Raw genomic sequence first — 16,562 nt, 5'->3', positions numbered from 1 at the left:
CTTATAGAACAGTTGGAGTGTTTGGAGAGGAGGGAAGTTCTGGCAGAGTGCAGTGTTTGTCCCATGGCCATCAGTATGAAGGGGAGACTGTTCCCAAGAGCTGACACTCTATTGGGTAGGGGAAGGTTTCTTTTAGAACATTTGGAGTGTTTGGAGAGGTGGAAAGTTCTGGCAGAGTGCAGTGTTTGCACCCTGGCCAGCAGTATGAAGGGGAGACTGTTCCCAAGAGCTGACAATCAAATGGGTAAGGTTTCTTATAGAAAAGTTTGAGTGTTTGGAAAGGAGGAAAGTTCTGACAGAGTGCAGTGTTTGTACCCTGACCAGCAGTATGAAGGGGAGACTATCCCTAAGAGCTGACACTCTACTGGAGAAGGGAAGGTTTCCTATAGAACAGTTGGAGTGTTTGGAGAGGAGGGAAGTTCTGGCAGAGTGCAATGATTGTCCCATGGCCATCAGTATGAAGGGGAGACTGTTCCCAAGAGCTGACACTCTACTGGGTAAGGGAAGGTTTCTTTTAGAACATTTGGAGTGTTTGGAGAGGTGGAAAGTTCTGGCAGAGTGCAGTGTTTGTACCCTGGCCAGTAGTATGAAGGGAGAGACTGTTCCCAAGAGCTGACAATCTACTGGGGAAGGTTTCTTATAGAAAAGTTTGAGTGTTTGGAAAGGAGGAAAGTTCTGACAGAGTGCAGTGTTTGTACCCTGACCAGCAGTATGAAAGGGAAACTGTTCCCAAGAGCTGACACTCTACTGGAGAAGGGAAGGTTTCTTATAGAACAGTTATAATGTTTGGAGAGGAGGGAAGTTCTGGCAGAGTGCAATGTTTTTCCCATTGCCATCAGTACGAAAGGGAGACTGTTCCCAAGAGCTGACACTCTACTGGGTAAGGGAAGGTTTCTTTTAGAACAGTTGGAGTGTTTGGAGAGGAGGAAAGTTCTGGCAGAGTGCAATGTTTGTCTTATGGTGAGCAGCAGACATTAGGGGAGGTGTCCTGCTTCTCTCCCTGACCTATAGCTGCAGCTGAGTGTGGGGGGAATGGCTCTCCTTACCCCCACACTCAGGTCTGCCTTGGATGGGCTGCTTCAGTCTCTGCTCAGGAGAATCTGGCTCACAGCCTCTTCTTTCATTTCGTCACACAGGGAAGGATGCCAGGATCTTCCAGGCTCTGCTCCTCCGTGCCCCTTCCAGAGGTATAAATAGCAGACAGCAGGGAGGGCAACCGGTCAGAGCGGAGATCTACAGACAGGACAAGGAGCTGGGAAGACCCTGCTGAGCCCATCACTGCCATATCCAGAGCTGAACCTGAAAGAGGTGGGAGACAGAGACTGAATAATGGTTTTCTACAGATTTACTGACACCTAACACCTTTATATACCGAGATATAGACAATTAGTGACACTTTTTTCAATACTGAGCTTTATACATTTACTGACACATAGCACCTTCCTATGCTGAGCTTTATGCATTTACTGACACATAGCACCTCCTGATATGTGCATATTTACTGACACATAGCACCCTTTTATTGTGATATATACACATAGCACCTTCCTATACTGAGCTATTTACAGTTACTGATCCATACCACCTTCCAATACTAAACTATATACATTTACTGACACCTAGCAACTTATGTACATTTAATGACACTATCATTCCTATGCCCCGATATGTACATTTACTGACACATAGCACTTTTCTATACTGAGATATATACAATTACTGACACCTATACACACTTAACATTTTTATATATTGTCTCCTTTCAACATCTCATGTTATTTATTTAAACACTAACACATCATTATTTACTATTTCATACATAGATTTGCTAACAATCTTCACCCTACACCATAATATACATACTTAGTGATAATATTCTTTATGGATTTACTGATACATATCACCAGTCTGCAGTTTTTATAAAGATTTTCTGACATTTTTCATCATTTCATATACACAAGAATATACATGAATTTGCTGACACATAGTATTTTACATTACCAATCCGCATTCGATTCAGACATCTCCTGACTTAGATCATCTTTCTGCCTTGTAATATACACACACAAAAAAAAAACTCATATTGAATAAACCAGTTTTACTGACTTAAATCACCATTTAGCATCATCAGTAACAAAATGAGATCTCTTCTTCATAACATGCATATTTACTGACGGATTTCACTTTCCAGCCTAATATCAATGTACTGCTATATGTCACCATTGTAAAAATTGTCTGATGTGCTGACACATCACAGCATTGTATATAATAATGTACAGGTTTACTGACACATCACAGCGTTGTATATAATAATGTACAGATTTACTGACATATCACAGCGTTGTATATAGTAATGTACAGATTTACTGACACATCACGATTCTTGATGAAGGTATATTGATGCATACATTTTCTTTACTGTAATACAGAGGTTTACTGATTTATCACCAGACTTAAAGTGTATGTACATCCTAACAAGGAACGTCTGTTATTTGTTCTCTTTTGGTCTGTTAAATATTCAAATCCAGTTATATCTGTTCAATAAGTGCAAAAATATCTGTTGATCCTGCCAGAAATCAGGTGAGCTCATTACTTACTGAGCTGCACTGAAATCTTGGGCAGGGTTATCAGCTCTGTCCAATCACCTGTGTGAACTACAAAACACATCCCACTGTATTACAGAATTAAGGAGGGGGGGGGGAGGGTGTTCTATAGTGTTGTCCTAGAATGACAAGCTACAGTACAGTGGGCCAGCGTTGTCACCCTAGGACAGTAAGTGTTTTACTGTCAGGGTCACCAGGTGAAAATAAAATGAAAAAAGCCTGAAAAAATAAAGTCATCACATCTAAGGACAGGTCATTTGTATAATATATACATATATAATATAGATATATCTATATATATCTATCTATATATATCTATATATATATATCTATATCTATATCTATATCTATATCTATATCTATCTATCTATCTATCTATCTATTTCTTGGAGTCCATTGAGGAACACAAGTCATCTACTGTCACCGATCCTCCTTTAGGTGGCAGTATAAGCTGACAGCAGATGACTTTGTGTTCCTCAATTGGCTTTAGAGGAACTGCAGTCTGCTCACATAATTTGTAATAAAAACATCTTTGCCGTTCTGAAGCTTCCCTCCAACCACTTTGCATATTTTTTTATATATACTGTGATTCTGTACCTGCCAAATATGCTGCAGAAATCTCCCTCCACTGAGTCTGGCTGCAGCCATTTTAACTGTGGGCAGCTGAAGCTGCTGCCTGTTCACTTCCTGGATTTACACAGACACACAGAGGCACACCTCCAGCTCTGCAGCTCTGATTGGCCCTCGTATGACTCATTCCCCCTCCCTTCCCAGCAAACTCTCATGAGAGAGAGAGCTGTGCATGATGTGATAAGCCTAGACCAGTGATGGCGTACCTTGGCCCCCCAGATGTTTTGGAACTACATTTCCCATGATGCTCAACTACACTGCAGAGTGCATGAGCATCATGGGAAATGTAGTTCCAAAACATCTGGGGTGCCAAGGTTCGCCATCACTGGCCTAGGCTAATGACCAGACAAGAAACAGGAAGTGTGCTGTATAAGGGAGTTACTGGCAGAAAAAAAAATGTTTTACTATCCAAAGTTAAAACAACAACAAGAGCAGAAGATCTAATAGATGGAAATTTGAAAAAATGACTGAAGGTTCACTTTAAGGTAAGTACAAAAATCCAGATTTATTTCTCATCCACTGAGGGACACAGGAAGTCCTCTGCTGTCGGGTTATAATGCCACCTACAGGAGAGTTGGTGACAGAAAATGACCTCCTGTGTCCCTCAATGGATGAGAAATAAAATAGGATTTATTTATACTTACTTTAAAATCCTTTTCTTGAAGCCCATTGAGGGACACAGGAAGTCATCTATTGTTGCCAATCCTCTTGTAGGTGGCATTATAATATGACAATGGACTCCAAGAAAAGGATTTTACAAAAAGTATGAAAATTTTGTTTTCTTTCTCATCCACTGAGGGAAGTCCTCTGCTGTTGGGTTATACTGCCGCCTACAGGAGGGTTGGTGACAGTAGATGACCTCCTGTTTCCCTCAGTGCACAAGAAATAAAAGGAGATTTTTTTGTACTCATCGTAAAAAATATTTTTCTTCCTCATCCACTGAGGGACATAGGAAGTCTTCTGCTGTCATATTATAATGCCGCCTACAAGAGGATTGGCAGCAATAGATGGCTTCCTATGTCCCTCAATGGGCTCCAAGAAAAGAATTTTACAGTGAGTATAAAAATCTTATTTTATTTCTCATACATTGAGAGACACAGGAGGTTATTGTCTGTCACCAACTCTCCTGTGGGCGGCATTATAACCCGACAGTAGAGGACTTCCTGTGTCCCTCAGTGGATGAGGAAGAAACAGGATTTTATATTCACCTCAAAGCAGAACCTTCAGTCATTTTTCATCTTTCCATCTATTAAATCTTCTGCCCTTGTTGTTGTTTTAACTTTGGATAGTAAAACATTTTTTTTTCTGCCAGTAAATCCCTTATACAGCCCACTTCCTGTTTCTTGTCTGGTCATTAGCCTACGCTTATGACATCATGCACACCTCTCTCTCTCACTCTCGTGAGAGTTTGCCAGGAAGGGAGGGGGGATAAGTCATAAGAGGGCCAATGAAAGCTGCAGAGCTGGAGATGTGCCTCTGTGTGTCTGTGTAAATCCAGGAAGTGGAACAGGCAGCAGCTTCAGCTGCCCACAGTTAAAATGGCTGCAGCCAGACTCAGTGGAGGGAGATTTCTGCATGTTTGGCAAGTACAGAATCACAGTATATATAAAATAATATGCAAAGTGGTTGGAGGGAGGCTTCAGAATGGCAAAGATGTTTTTATTACAAATTATGTGAGCAGACTGCAGTTCCTCTTTAAAGAGGAGTTCCAGCCTGGGGGGAAAAAAAAAAAAGTCAGCAGCTACAAATACTGTAAACGATCAAGGGATTAATATGGCGCACAATGGATGTAGCCGAGTACATAGGACTAAACATGGTGGGGGGGAAGGGGGTGGGTTGGGGGGTTCCTGAGAGGGGGAACTTGGTGGTGGTGGTTAATGTTTCACAACAAGTTCAGGTATTAGTCCATGTAAGGATAAAATGATGCTGAATAAATGGAAGGCAGCCAGTCTATAAAAGCTAGAAGAAGCTCTGGAACAATAAAAAAGAAAGAAGGACAGCGCCCTCTAAGTGCAGCATGTATGTTAAAACTATTTATTCATATAAAGTAAGTTTAATCCGCGTGCTCTTGGGGGATGTGGGTGTCCCGGGCCAGTGGGGGGGTTCCTGGGATGTGAGTCCTGTGACCTGGGTCCTGGTAGCTGTTCCGGTGGTGCCGCGAGGGTCCTCAGAGCCTCCGGGCGGCCAGGATGTCGGTCATGGATCCTCCGTTGAGCGCCGTGCTGACCTGCGTCTTCACTTCCGGGAGCAGGGTGAGGCGGGCGGTGCTTCGCGTTCGGAGCATGCATGCTCCTTCATCAGCCTATCCGAAAGTGAAGACACAGGTCAGCACGGCGCTCAACGGAGAATCTGAGGACCCTCGCGGCACCACCGGAGCAGCTACCAGGACCCAGGTCACAGGACTCACATCCCAGGAACCCCCCCACTGGCCCGGGACACCCACATCCCCCGAGAGCACGCGGATGAAACTTACTTTATATGCTGGTGTTTAGCAACTCAAATGTGAGTGTTTTTATCTATTGTAATAAATAGTTTTTAATATACATGCTGCACTTAGAGGGCGCCGTCCTTCTTTCTTTTTTATTGCTACAAATACTGTAGTTGCTGACTTTTACTATATAGATACTTCCCTGTCCAGGGAGCCCACGATGTTGGCACCCCCACCGATCTTTGGATTGGCTGTTGGGTGCTGCCACCGCCATCTCCACTAAGGGAAACCGGCCTTACTGCGCATGCGTGAAGCGTGCTGCGCTTCCTAATTGGCCCGGCGGCGGAAGAAGCAGAGGGGCTTAATTTCCGAGGGATGGCGCTGCGGGCTCCCGGAAGTGTCAAAAACAGGTCCCCGTTTCCTCCTCCCCCCTTAAAGATGCCAAATGTGGCACCGGAGAGGGGGAGGAAGCAAATAAGCAGAAGTTCCACTTTTGGGTGGAACTCCGCTTTAAAGTCCATTGAGGAACACAGAAATGCATCTACTGTCAGCTTATACTGCCACCTAAAGGAGGATTGGTGACAGTGACAAAAGAAGACTTCTTGAGTCTTTCTAGTCTAGGGTGACAAAAAAAATGTAATTTTTTTTCTTGGGTGTAAATACACTTTAAGATGTCCAGCCATGTCACTGTTCTTGATTTTAAACTGTAGCTTCTGCCATGACTGTCATCTAATGCATATAGATTGGCCTTATCTACCATGCTGTGTGGGGTACAGATGTGATCATTCTGTAGCTTTCCATGAAATATACTGTAAAAATGTACTGATGTTATGTCACCATTCTGTAACATTGTGTCGCCATTCTGTAACATTGTATCACTCACAGCTTTGATGAGTCATGATGTAATGTTCTGTACAGATTCATTGTCAGCATTGTGCAGATTTCACAATTCAGTGTCCCCCATGTGCACTACGCATGATCCAGAGATCCTGAACACATTCCCAGCCAAGTCAGTAAACTGATCACACAGCGGGACGCTCTTCCATTTGCAGCACATACAACTACAGAGATGTTTATTCAGCTTACTATTCTGAAATCTGTATTAGTATAAAGATTTGATATTGTTTTTCTGTTATGCATGGCAGATATTTTATTGGAGGTTGTGCTATTCACAAAGAAAAGGTTTTATCTGGGCTTTACATGGGGTGTACCTACAGACCATGGGGCCCCATAACAAATTTTAAAGGGCCCCCTTGAAAACCTCCCTACTGTCATTGATCTTAATATAAAGTATGTGGTCTCCAAACTGCAGCCCGGGGGCCTGGTGTGGCCCTTTGCTTGCCTTTATCTGGCCATTGGGACACTATTCCACCAACTGACACCAATGATGGGGCACTATTCCTCTCACTGACACCAATGATGGGGCACTATTCCTCTCACTGACACCAAGGATGGGGCACTATTCCTCCCACTGACACCAAGGATGGGGCACTATTCCTCTCACTGACACCAACGATGGGGCACTATTCCTCTCACTGACACCAACGATGGGGCACTATTCCTCTCACTGACACCAACGATGGGGCACTATTCCTCCCACTGACACCAATGATGGGGTACTGATGCCCAGCATTTTTTTACTTCCAATGGCCACAGTCCAGCCTTCCTAAAGCCTGAAGGACAGTAAAGTTTGCTTAGAAAGTTTGGAGACCTCTGCTCTAAACCAAGGTAACAGGAGAGCCGTCAGCCTAGTCAGTACATTACCAGGAAGCAGTGCTGTGGCCAATACAACAAACACTCTTGCGCATAAATGTGTAGGCCCGACAGTTCAAAGTTCAAGATGGACGATAGCTTTCGGCTTTGCTGCCCTCAAGGATAGGGATATCCTAACAAGCAAACGAAAAACAAAAGAGAGAGGGCGCACCGGCCTAGTGCATCCTTAAAAAGTTTATTAAAACGTAAACAAAAGACTACTACTCACAAAGGTAGATGAAAATCATGCTAAAACGATCTTTTAAGTTGGTGGTGATCAATCCACTGATGGCAGTCTCCAAATCCTATGGGGAAGACGTGCAGATCGCTGCCGGCTAACGCGTTTCGAAGGTAGCACTTTCTTCTTCATAGGCTCTGAAGAAGAAGGTGCTACCTTCGAAACGCGTTAGCCGGTAGCAGTGCTGTGGACAGGAGGTGTCAGGGAAGAGCAACAGTGCAGGGAATGAACTTTTAAAATGAATTTTTCCTGCTAACCCCTTTGTCCTCAGTGGCTCCCCTGCCTTTTTAGCACCTCAGATCGCAGGGCCTCAGTATAAACTCCAACCTATGCCACTGTTTATATGTTGCTTTGCACTGTTATCTCTACCAACTCATTTCCTATCAGTCCTTAAAGGGTAACTCAACGTTTCTGGGAATAAAAACTAGAAAAAAAATTATAAAATAGCGTATACAATTGCGACACAAGTCATATTGTCATTGAATGTTATTTGAAATTACTTTTTCCTTTTTAATCTGCAGCTCTGTAATTTTCTGTGAAATGCAATATGTACCACATACAGGCGTCCTGTACACAGATGGTGTACAGAACACCCCCCCAAATATATAATTTCCTGCTTGTGTAATGGGTTCACTGATTTTCCCAGAAGTCTGCACGAAAATACTAATCAGATTTTGAGCATCCCCTGCAACAAAAATGTCATTTTTGGTGAGATACTCTCAAAGAGAAATCATATCTAAAGATGTGCAGATCCTACCACTTTCCTCGTTAGAGCATTGCAGATGCAGCAGTTGATTGATAATTACAAAACCACTTCCATACAGATTAACACATGGACATGGACAAACAGCTATTTCTTCAGAATAACTAAAGGTAGGAATCCCTGCAATGTACATAGATCACCCAGAGGGGACAAAAGTGGAGTTACTCTTTAATGTGCATTGTGACAAACAATGAGTTTACTCCATGCCAGAAGTACGTTTTAGGGCTTTTTCTGGCCACTTTTATTTACAACAAAGCAAAAAGAAACACACAAGTTCACATGGATATCTTCCCACGCAAGGGTACTTACCATCAATGCGATTAACATAGAATATTCAGCCTCGTGGCTCTTTCTTTGCAGCTTTACCGCTTAGGCCTTGGTCCTCCAGACCATCAAACACACAGTCTCAGTGCTTGTGCACAAAACAATGTACCTTTGGTAGCTTGACTGTTTTTCCTACAGCTCCCAGATGCTACATCCTCACAGGCTTGTGCCTTTGTCTGTCTCGACCTGGACAGTATGGAGCAATGTGCTCTTCACAGCAATGTTCACAGGGTGACATCCTGAGCTCTATCTCTGGCTCTAATATAAATGCAGAACACACCTGCATCATTAGTGTGGCTGTTTCCTGCAAAATCTGGCCTAGACTGCCATTTTAAGCACTGGCACAGGCTCGACCTGCCACAGCATCTATGGACCCAACTCTTTTTTTCCCCCCGTTGCACTTCAACACAGCACATATGTTTACTGGGTGGTGTGTTTAATGCATTTTACAATGCATGGATATAAATGTGGCTTGAAGCCCTCTGACGTACCATATCGCAAATCGCTTTTCGCACTCAACAGCTGAGATGCTGAGACGCTTGGTCATTTTAATATCTGCTGTGGGCATTTGACAGCAGGGTGGAATGTGCTCTGGGAGATACTCAAATAAATACATGCTTCTGCAACCAACCAGTGTGTAAACTTTTTAGCTCTATCTCACACAACTTCTATTATTTAAAGTGAAACTGTATGCCCTGTATATTTTGAGCTATTATTTTTTTACATTTTGTTTGCAGCTGTTGTATTTTTTTCCATAGTTGCATTCTTGTATTAAATATACATATTTAAGGATTAGCCACTAGAGGGAGCTCCATATTTCACTACAATCACTTTGACTCTGTGGTTTGCAACTGATAATAAAAAACTACTAGCCGTAGAGGAGGGCATTTATTTTGGTAAGTCAAAGGGGACTGGCAGACATTAAGTGAAGGAAGGGTACAGTAGGGTGGCTGGCTTTGGAAGGGCAGTCAGACAGGCAGGCTGGGTCCATTCACCTTTAGGGCAGGAGATCTGCAAGTACTTCTGATTGCACCATAAACTGCATAATCCACTCAGCCAACTGGTTTAGACCATGGAGAGGAAGGAAAGTGGCAAAGCAATACCACTCATTTTAGGGGGAACAATATGAATCAGGACTTTTGTAAAGAGCCTACTGGATGTTATCCTTAATAGCTCTCAGGCTTCCAATAGACGGGCAGTAGCCAGTCTTTGCATGGGTCACAATGTTGGTAGATCCCATACATTATTTTAAATTCTTCCCTCTTATTCAAGCAAGTTAATAGGGCCCACCCACTGGAAGAATGTCCACCCTTGTGATAACAAACTCCTCCTAATTCTGCTAGGTTCAGACTTGTGAGTCTACACTTTCCTGTGTTTTTAATGCTTTTTTAATGGGTTTTCTATGCACTCTGTGACACTTTGGGGGTTTCTTAGCTCAATAGTAGCACCAAAACATTGAGTTTTCAGGGCTTTCCTGCCCACTTTTATTTAGACGAACATCAAACTTCTCACCATCACTGCAAAACATAACATTCAGCCTCCTGGCTCTCTTGTGGCAGCTTTACTGCTCCAAGTACCTCTTCAGTGTCCCTCTTGAATTGTAGCACCTTTTTGGTCCTCTTGACCATGCAACACGTCCCAGTGTTTATGAACAGATGCTGCACCTCAGCTCTGCGTCTTCCTTACAGCTTCCTTGCTACTCTTGACCCTCATGGCTTTTCTCTTAGGCTCGGGCCTTGCTCTGTTTGGACCTGGACACCATGGTGCTCACCAGCACCTCTCGCGGACCCCATCGCACACTGACTCCCTGGGGAGGGTGGGGCTCTCAGCTCTATCTCTGGCTCTCATATGAAGCCAGCACACACCCGTGCCATCAGTGTGCTTGGTTCCCACAAAATCTGGCACAAACCACCATTTTACAGAGTAGCACAGGGGTCACCCTGCTACAACTCCAGTTGAAGTTTCTGGGGACAAAAATGCATATCATTGTATCAAAAAATGCACTTGTATTTTTTTCAAGACACAAAGAAGAGAAATGCACAGGTGTGAACCTAGTCTACAGCACTGTCACTGTGCTAAACTACTTAGAATGAAACAAAGGCTGCATATGTAACAACCAGGGCTATTTTTCAGCGGGAAAGTGGGGGAATGCAGTTCTGGCACCTCCAGCACTGAATGTATGTAATGGCAAGGGGTGCTGGGGTGTGCTGGAGGGTCCATTGATCCTGGCTGCTGGAAGGTCAAGTGTTACTGGTGGGGGAACCATTATTGCTGGGGGGTCTTATACTGCTGGAGGAACACTTGTTGCTGAGAGACATTTACTCTTGAGGAAGGTGTCTATTGTTGCTGGCTGCTGAAGGGTCTATTGATGTTGGCTGCAGGGGGATCTATTGTTGCTTGTGGGGGTTTATTGTTTCTGGGGGTATTTTGTTGCGGGGAATTTATTGTTTCTGAGGGGTTTATTGTTGGGGGATCTATTGTTGCTGGAGGTATCTATTGTTACTGGAGAAGAGGGGGATGTCTATTGCTGCCGGGTGTAGGGGATCTAATTTGTTGCTTTTCATGTTATGATTAACAAGTTCCATACCACAAAATAATACTTGGTATTATATTCTCTAAAAGGGGTGGTACTGGTAGGTGGGTAGGGGGGTGGAACCAAGGGACGTGCTTGGAGGTAGGGGGTAGACAAGGGTGACTCGGAAGGGGGGAGTACCTGCACCTATTCTCTGATAAAAAAACCCGGGTAACGGCCAGCTATGGCTGACTCCTTGGACACATATAGCTGCAAAGCATGCTTAAAAACAAAGTTTGATATCAGATGCTAATAGATCAGCTGATGTTTCTCACATATATCATCAACGTATCTCCACCAATGCAGCAACTGCAAACGCTACCCAGTGAACACTGCAGCCATGCTACAGTCTCTCAGTCCACTTAATGTAGCATGAATATGAATTGTCATGCAGCAGCAGATTCAGCAGGCCTTTCACAGTGCTTCAGGATGGAAATAAGGGCTTTGGTCACATGATTTTGTGCAGTGTATCCAGTCTCTAAGAATTGCAGAGGATGGAAATAAACCTTCCCAATGTCTGGATTATTCAAATGATAGGGGTAAATACAGTCAAATGTACAAAAGGTGAACCCCATGTGAAAATTTGTGACACTCAGCAGGCTGGGGTTGTCTGCTAAATTAGTTTAGTTGCAACACTTTTCCTGAGTGAGTGTAGTCCCCCTTTAATGACTTCTAAGTCCCATGGAATAATGTGAACTTTGTGGGTGTAGGGGAACAATCCTGGAAACAATACTGGGAGCTAGGTATAATGATGAGTTCATTTTCAGGCTGCGGTTGGAGTGCTGGTAAAGAGCCTCTGCTGCGATCTGGAGCATGTTATAGTCTGTGTGATTCATCGCATGACAGTGAATATATTCCCCCGAAACAGCTGCTTTCATTGTCTCCTTTCCACCAGAAACACATTAACTAAATCCGACCGAACATATAGGATACCACCATACAGCACAGGATGTCTGTGACCTGAAAAAAGAACCATCCGTGTTGCCTCACAGCAACCAGCCCTTGCCTGTTCTTGCCAGACTTGAATCCAGATGGTGACTGTAGGGAAGTATTTTGCCCAGACTAGTAGTACTGGACCTGACCATATGTAGGCAGGGGGCAGTTAGCTACTTTGCCACTGGGTGGCTCTGTACCAGAATAGTGTCAGTTACAGCACGTAGGGACACCAGGTGTTAGGCCCCTTTTAGGTAGAGCCCATAGATAAGCCAGATAGGGAGGGGCACACACATTTGGGGTATGAGAACTAAGCACCCCACACCTATGTGGATGCACCAGCGCACATAGGCCCTGGACAGGGCAGGAGGCAGGGCGGAGTGGACCTGTATGCAGGAGGAGCTGGCTGTAGTCTTTCTGTCCCTTGTGCAGGTGGGGGCTATGGCGGATTGCATAAGGCCTTTTAGGCCAGGCAGTGCTTTAGGTAGCTGGTCAGAGCTGACCATTGAGATCTAGGCTCTGCTGTATACATGGAGCACTCACAGTAAATGTTGCAGAATTGCAGTCAAAATAGGAAGTTATAATGCCTACGTTCCCTTGTAATTGTATATAAAAAAATATTGAAATATATGGATACAATAGAATGGGATAAGGTTGCTCCTATAAACTAACGTACAGACCACACTGTATAAACAGACCTTGTATTGCTTTCCCATGTACAAATAAATGCAAGGGAGACATCTATTATATTATTATATATTATATTATCTTATATTATATTTATTGAAGTATTACGTTTAATTACATTTTTTTTGCCAGCTTACTGGCCTGAGGGATGTACATTTGCATCATCCAAAAAGTGAATGCAATGAGTCTGGCCTTGTCTCACGGAGAGAACATGTGCCTACATGGCAGGTATGGCGCTGCATAATTATCTTTGCAGGCCAGTCAAGCAGTGCAAAGGGTTAAGTCTGCTGATACTTTTGGAATGTTCCCCTTTTCCCCTTGGAACATTTCCGGTGGAGTCTGATGGGAAAATCACTGTTTACATATTTATAACCTTGACAAGCCAAGCTCTGGCTGAGCGAGGAGGGAACGCAGCAGCTGTGTGTGAGGGGCATCCAATCTCATTAATAGTGGACATCTCCCCTTCCTGCAGACCACCTGTGTGATCCCTCCATAGGGAATCCAGAAATCTCTAAATCCTACATTTCTCCTTGCAGACAAATTCCAGCCTGATCAGAATCTGATCACTAAACACAGCCAATGTCAGAGCTGGGGAGTTGTGAAATTATTACACCCAATTGTGGGGTGGAATAAAGGGTGGAATAAATAATTAAAGTGGAACTAAACTGAAAAAGTGGAGATTTGCCTGAAATTCCTCCTAAAAATTAGCAGTGCATTTCCTGATATGTGAGTGTATGTAGGCACTCCTGTTCTGTAGCCTCATAGTTGTATATCTTCAGGGTAAGATCTAAGGCACTGCTGTCTCTGAATGCTAGTCTCTGGGAATTTGGGGTGCGATTTGATGTTGTCACTACTGTGCTGATAACTGGTCTCCTTGCTGGGGAGGAAGCTGTACCTGAGGACCTGCAGTGCAAGTATCTCCCTACATTTGCTTCATCTGTTCTGTGGATCTGTGGATTCTTCCACCTCTATCACTAGTCATCAGATCACCAGTCATCAAGGGGGTAACTCTGATATGGGGAAGCAAAGCCTTGCCTTTACCAAGATGGCGGCTTTCATATAAAGTGCAGAACAAGGCGTGATAAGTCAGCGATGGGGAAAAGATCCGCTGCTTGGAGACCACAGGCAATACTGGTGACTAGCCCTGTGCCCTATGACTGCCTTTTTTAGGGCACAGAATTTTGCTAAAAAACTTAGAAAAGTCTTTACAAGTCAGAAGGGTGACTTTCCACAAAATATGTTTCTGTAACCATACATACACACTCAGATTGTAATGTTTATGTATAGAAGAAGGACCAGGGCTTTTTTTCTCAGAGAATAGGAAGTAACTCACCCCCTATGAGTCACCCTTCGTCTCTGCCCCCCTACCCACCTCCAAACACTGTCTCTTGGCTCCACCCCCTACCCACCTCCCAGTACCACCCTTTTTAGAGAATACAGAACCAAGTATCATTTTGTGCTACTAAATTGTATGGAATTTGATAGACCCCACCCAAGCAGCAACAGACCCCACCACAGCAACAATAGACTCCCCTGCACACAACGACAGACCTCCCCCCAGCAACAATAGATGCCCCGCAAAAAAAAATACCACCCCAGCAACAATAGACCCCCACAAAGAATAGATCCCCAGTGACAATAGATCCCCCAGCAGTCAGCATCAATTGACTCTCCAGCACAATTTGCCATAGAATACATTCAGTGCTGGAGGTGCCAGAACTGCGTTCCCCCACGTTCCCGCTGAAAAAAAGCCCTGAGAAGGACACTCCTGTCCACATATTTTCTTATGGGGAAATAACTCCATCAGTCTCTCTAAATATTGTGATAGTGCAAGGCCCTGCCACTGTGAAATTTTAGGCGAAAAAGGACACAGGATTCACATTAAGGGTTAATGCGAAGTTCCAGACTATCATTTCTGAGCAGAGAAAGCTGTGTTTTGGGCTTTCTCTGGAATTAGTGAACCTGGATTGGGGCCTGGAGCTTGAAGGTTCCAAAGTGTCTTGGGTGGGACTGCACCTCCAATCCTGTGTCCAGATTTTACTGCATGCCTTCAGCCTGTATGAGTACACAGGTGTGCAGGGTCGTTATATACTCAAGCCTGAGTATACTGTAGCTCAGGGCACCCAGTTAGGGACAGCTCCCATGTTGGAGACAGAAGGTCTCACCCAAGAGACAGAGGAGCCCCAACCAGGAGTCAGGGACAAAAGGTCTCACCCAGCGGTCAGAGGTGCCCCAGCCAGGAGTCGGGGGACAGAAGGTCTCACCCAGGGGTCAGAGGAGCCCCAGCCAGGAGTCAGGGACAAAAGGTCTCACCCAGCGGTCAGAGGTGCCCCAGCCAGGAGTCGGGGGACAGAAGGTCTCTCCCAGGGGTCAGAGGAGCCCCAGCCAGGAGTCGGGGGACAAAAGGTCTCACCCAGGGGTCAGAGGTGCCACAGCCAGGAGTTGGGGGACAGAAGGTCTCAACCAGCGAACAGAGGTGCCCCAGCCAGTAGCCAGGTGATGGGAGGTCTGGTTTTGGGAGTTAGGTCAGCTTCTATCAGGGTGTCAGTAAAACCCCTATCCAGAGGCCAGAAATGGGCTATGTAGCAGGATGCTGGGTCTAAAGGCTAAGAAAGCCAAGTGAACCAGGAAAGCTGGGCAATGCAGTTAGAGGGACTGCTAAGAAGAGCAGTGAGGCTGCTGATAAGGGACCCAGGTGGCTCAGCATTTTCAGTTGACTATTCATGTTGATGGTGGAAACCTCTGCGTGGGGAACTGATGTTTATGTGAACTTGCCGTTTAGTTTAATAAAAAAATGGCTGTCATGCACTATAATACAGTTTTGGACTGGTGCAACTTATTGAGAAAAAGCATCTACCGCATGATTATAATCACCCCAACTATCTATCTATCTATCTATCTATCTATCTATCTATCTATCTATCTATCTATCTATCTATCTATCTATCTATCTATCTATCTATCTATCTATCTATCTATCTATCTATTTTTCTATCTCTAGTACCAAGCAGCAGAGCGATCCTCTCTCAGGGCAGCAGTGAGTAATTCTGTAAATATTTGGCTAGCGTTTGTCTATGTATCAAAGCTTTTGGTTGGAACATCTCGCTGTGCGTCATCTGCGGTTTGGAGATCCACAAAAAGTCATTTCTTCTTCATGCAACTCTGATCTGTTATATAAACCTCTGAGAGGCCAGATCAACCGGTGTACACCACGTACCTCCTCTCCTCAGGCTTCCTGTATCCTGACACCGATATAGCTAAACCTGCTGCCGTCCACACATCTCGGATATGTTGTAGGAGGTTTATCCTCACTTTCCGTGAGCGACATATCAAGTGTCTCTCTCTACCGTTGGCAACTGTTAGTTTTTACAGCTATCGTAGTTTAGAAAAGTAATTCTTCCACCATTTAATACCACTGATTCACTTTGGTTTATCAATAAATTACAAATAAGACACAACTGGGGCTGTTAGTTTTGTGTCCTAAACCTTTCAAACAAGCCCTTAACAAACCCTTGAAATAACTTTCCAGGCTAGAGGAACCCCTACTAATAATTTCTATGTCAAAAGTTCACAGTACATTAGTGTGATGGCCACTTAAAAGAATGCTGCTTACATTTGTGGTCATTGAGAAG

At 44.2% G+C, this 16,562-nt stretch overlaps 1 protein-coding gene across 1 annotated transcript in view; it reads left to right on the top strand.

Moving 5' to 3' along the window:
- The first annotated feature begins 1,105 nt into the window (after positions 1-1,105).
- CRISPLD2 (cysteine rich secretory protein LCCL domain containing 2) overlaps positions 1,106-16,562 on the top strand; it is a 69,403-nt gene continuing 53,946 nt past the window's right edge. Inside the window, exon 1 of the mRNA XM_073605759.1 lies at positions 1,106-1,308. The gene's annotated coding sequence lies outside the window, so the exon portion shown is untranslated. The remainder of the gene's footprint in view (positions 1,309-16,562) is intronic.

Source organism: Aquarana catesbeiana, linkage group LG11 (genome assembly GCF_042186555.1).
Source record: "Aquarana catesbeiana isolate 2022-GZ linkage group LG11, ASM4218655v1, whole genome shotgun sequence".
In the NCBI taxonomy this organism is placed as follows: domain Eukaryota; kingdom Metazoa; phylum Chordata; class Amphibia; order Anura; family Ranidae; genus Aquarana; species Aquarana catesbeiana.
The sequence above is the reverse complement of the archived record's forward strand: the minus strand, read 5'-3'. Positions and strand labels throughout refer to the sequence as shown.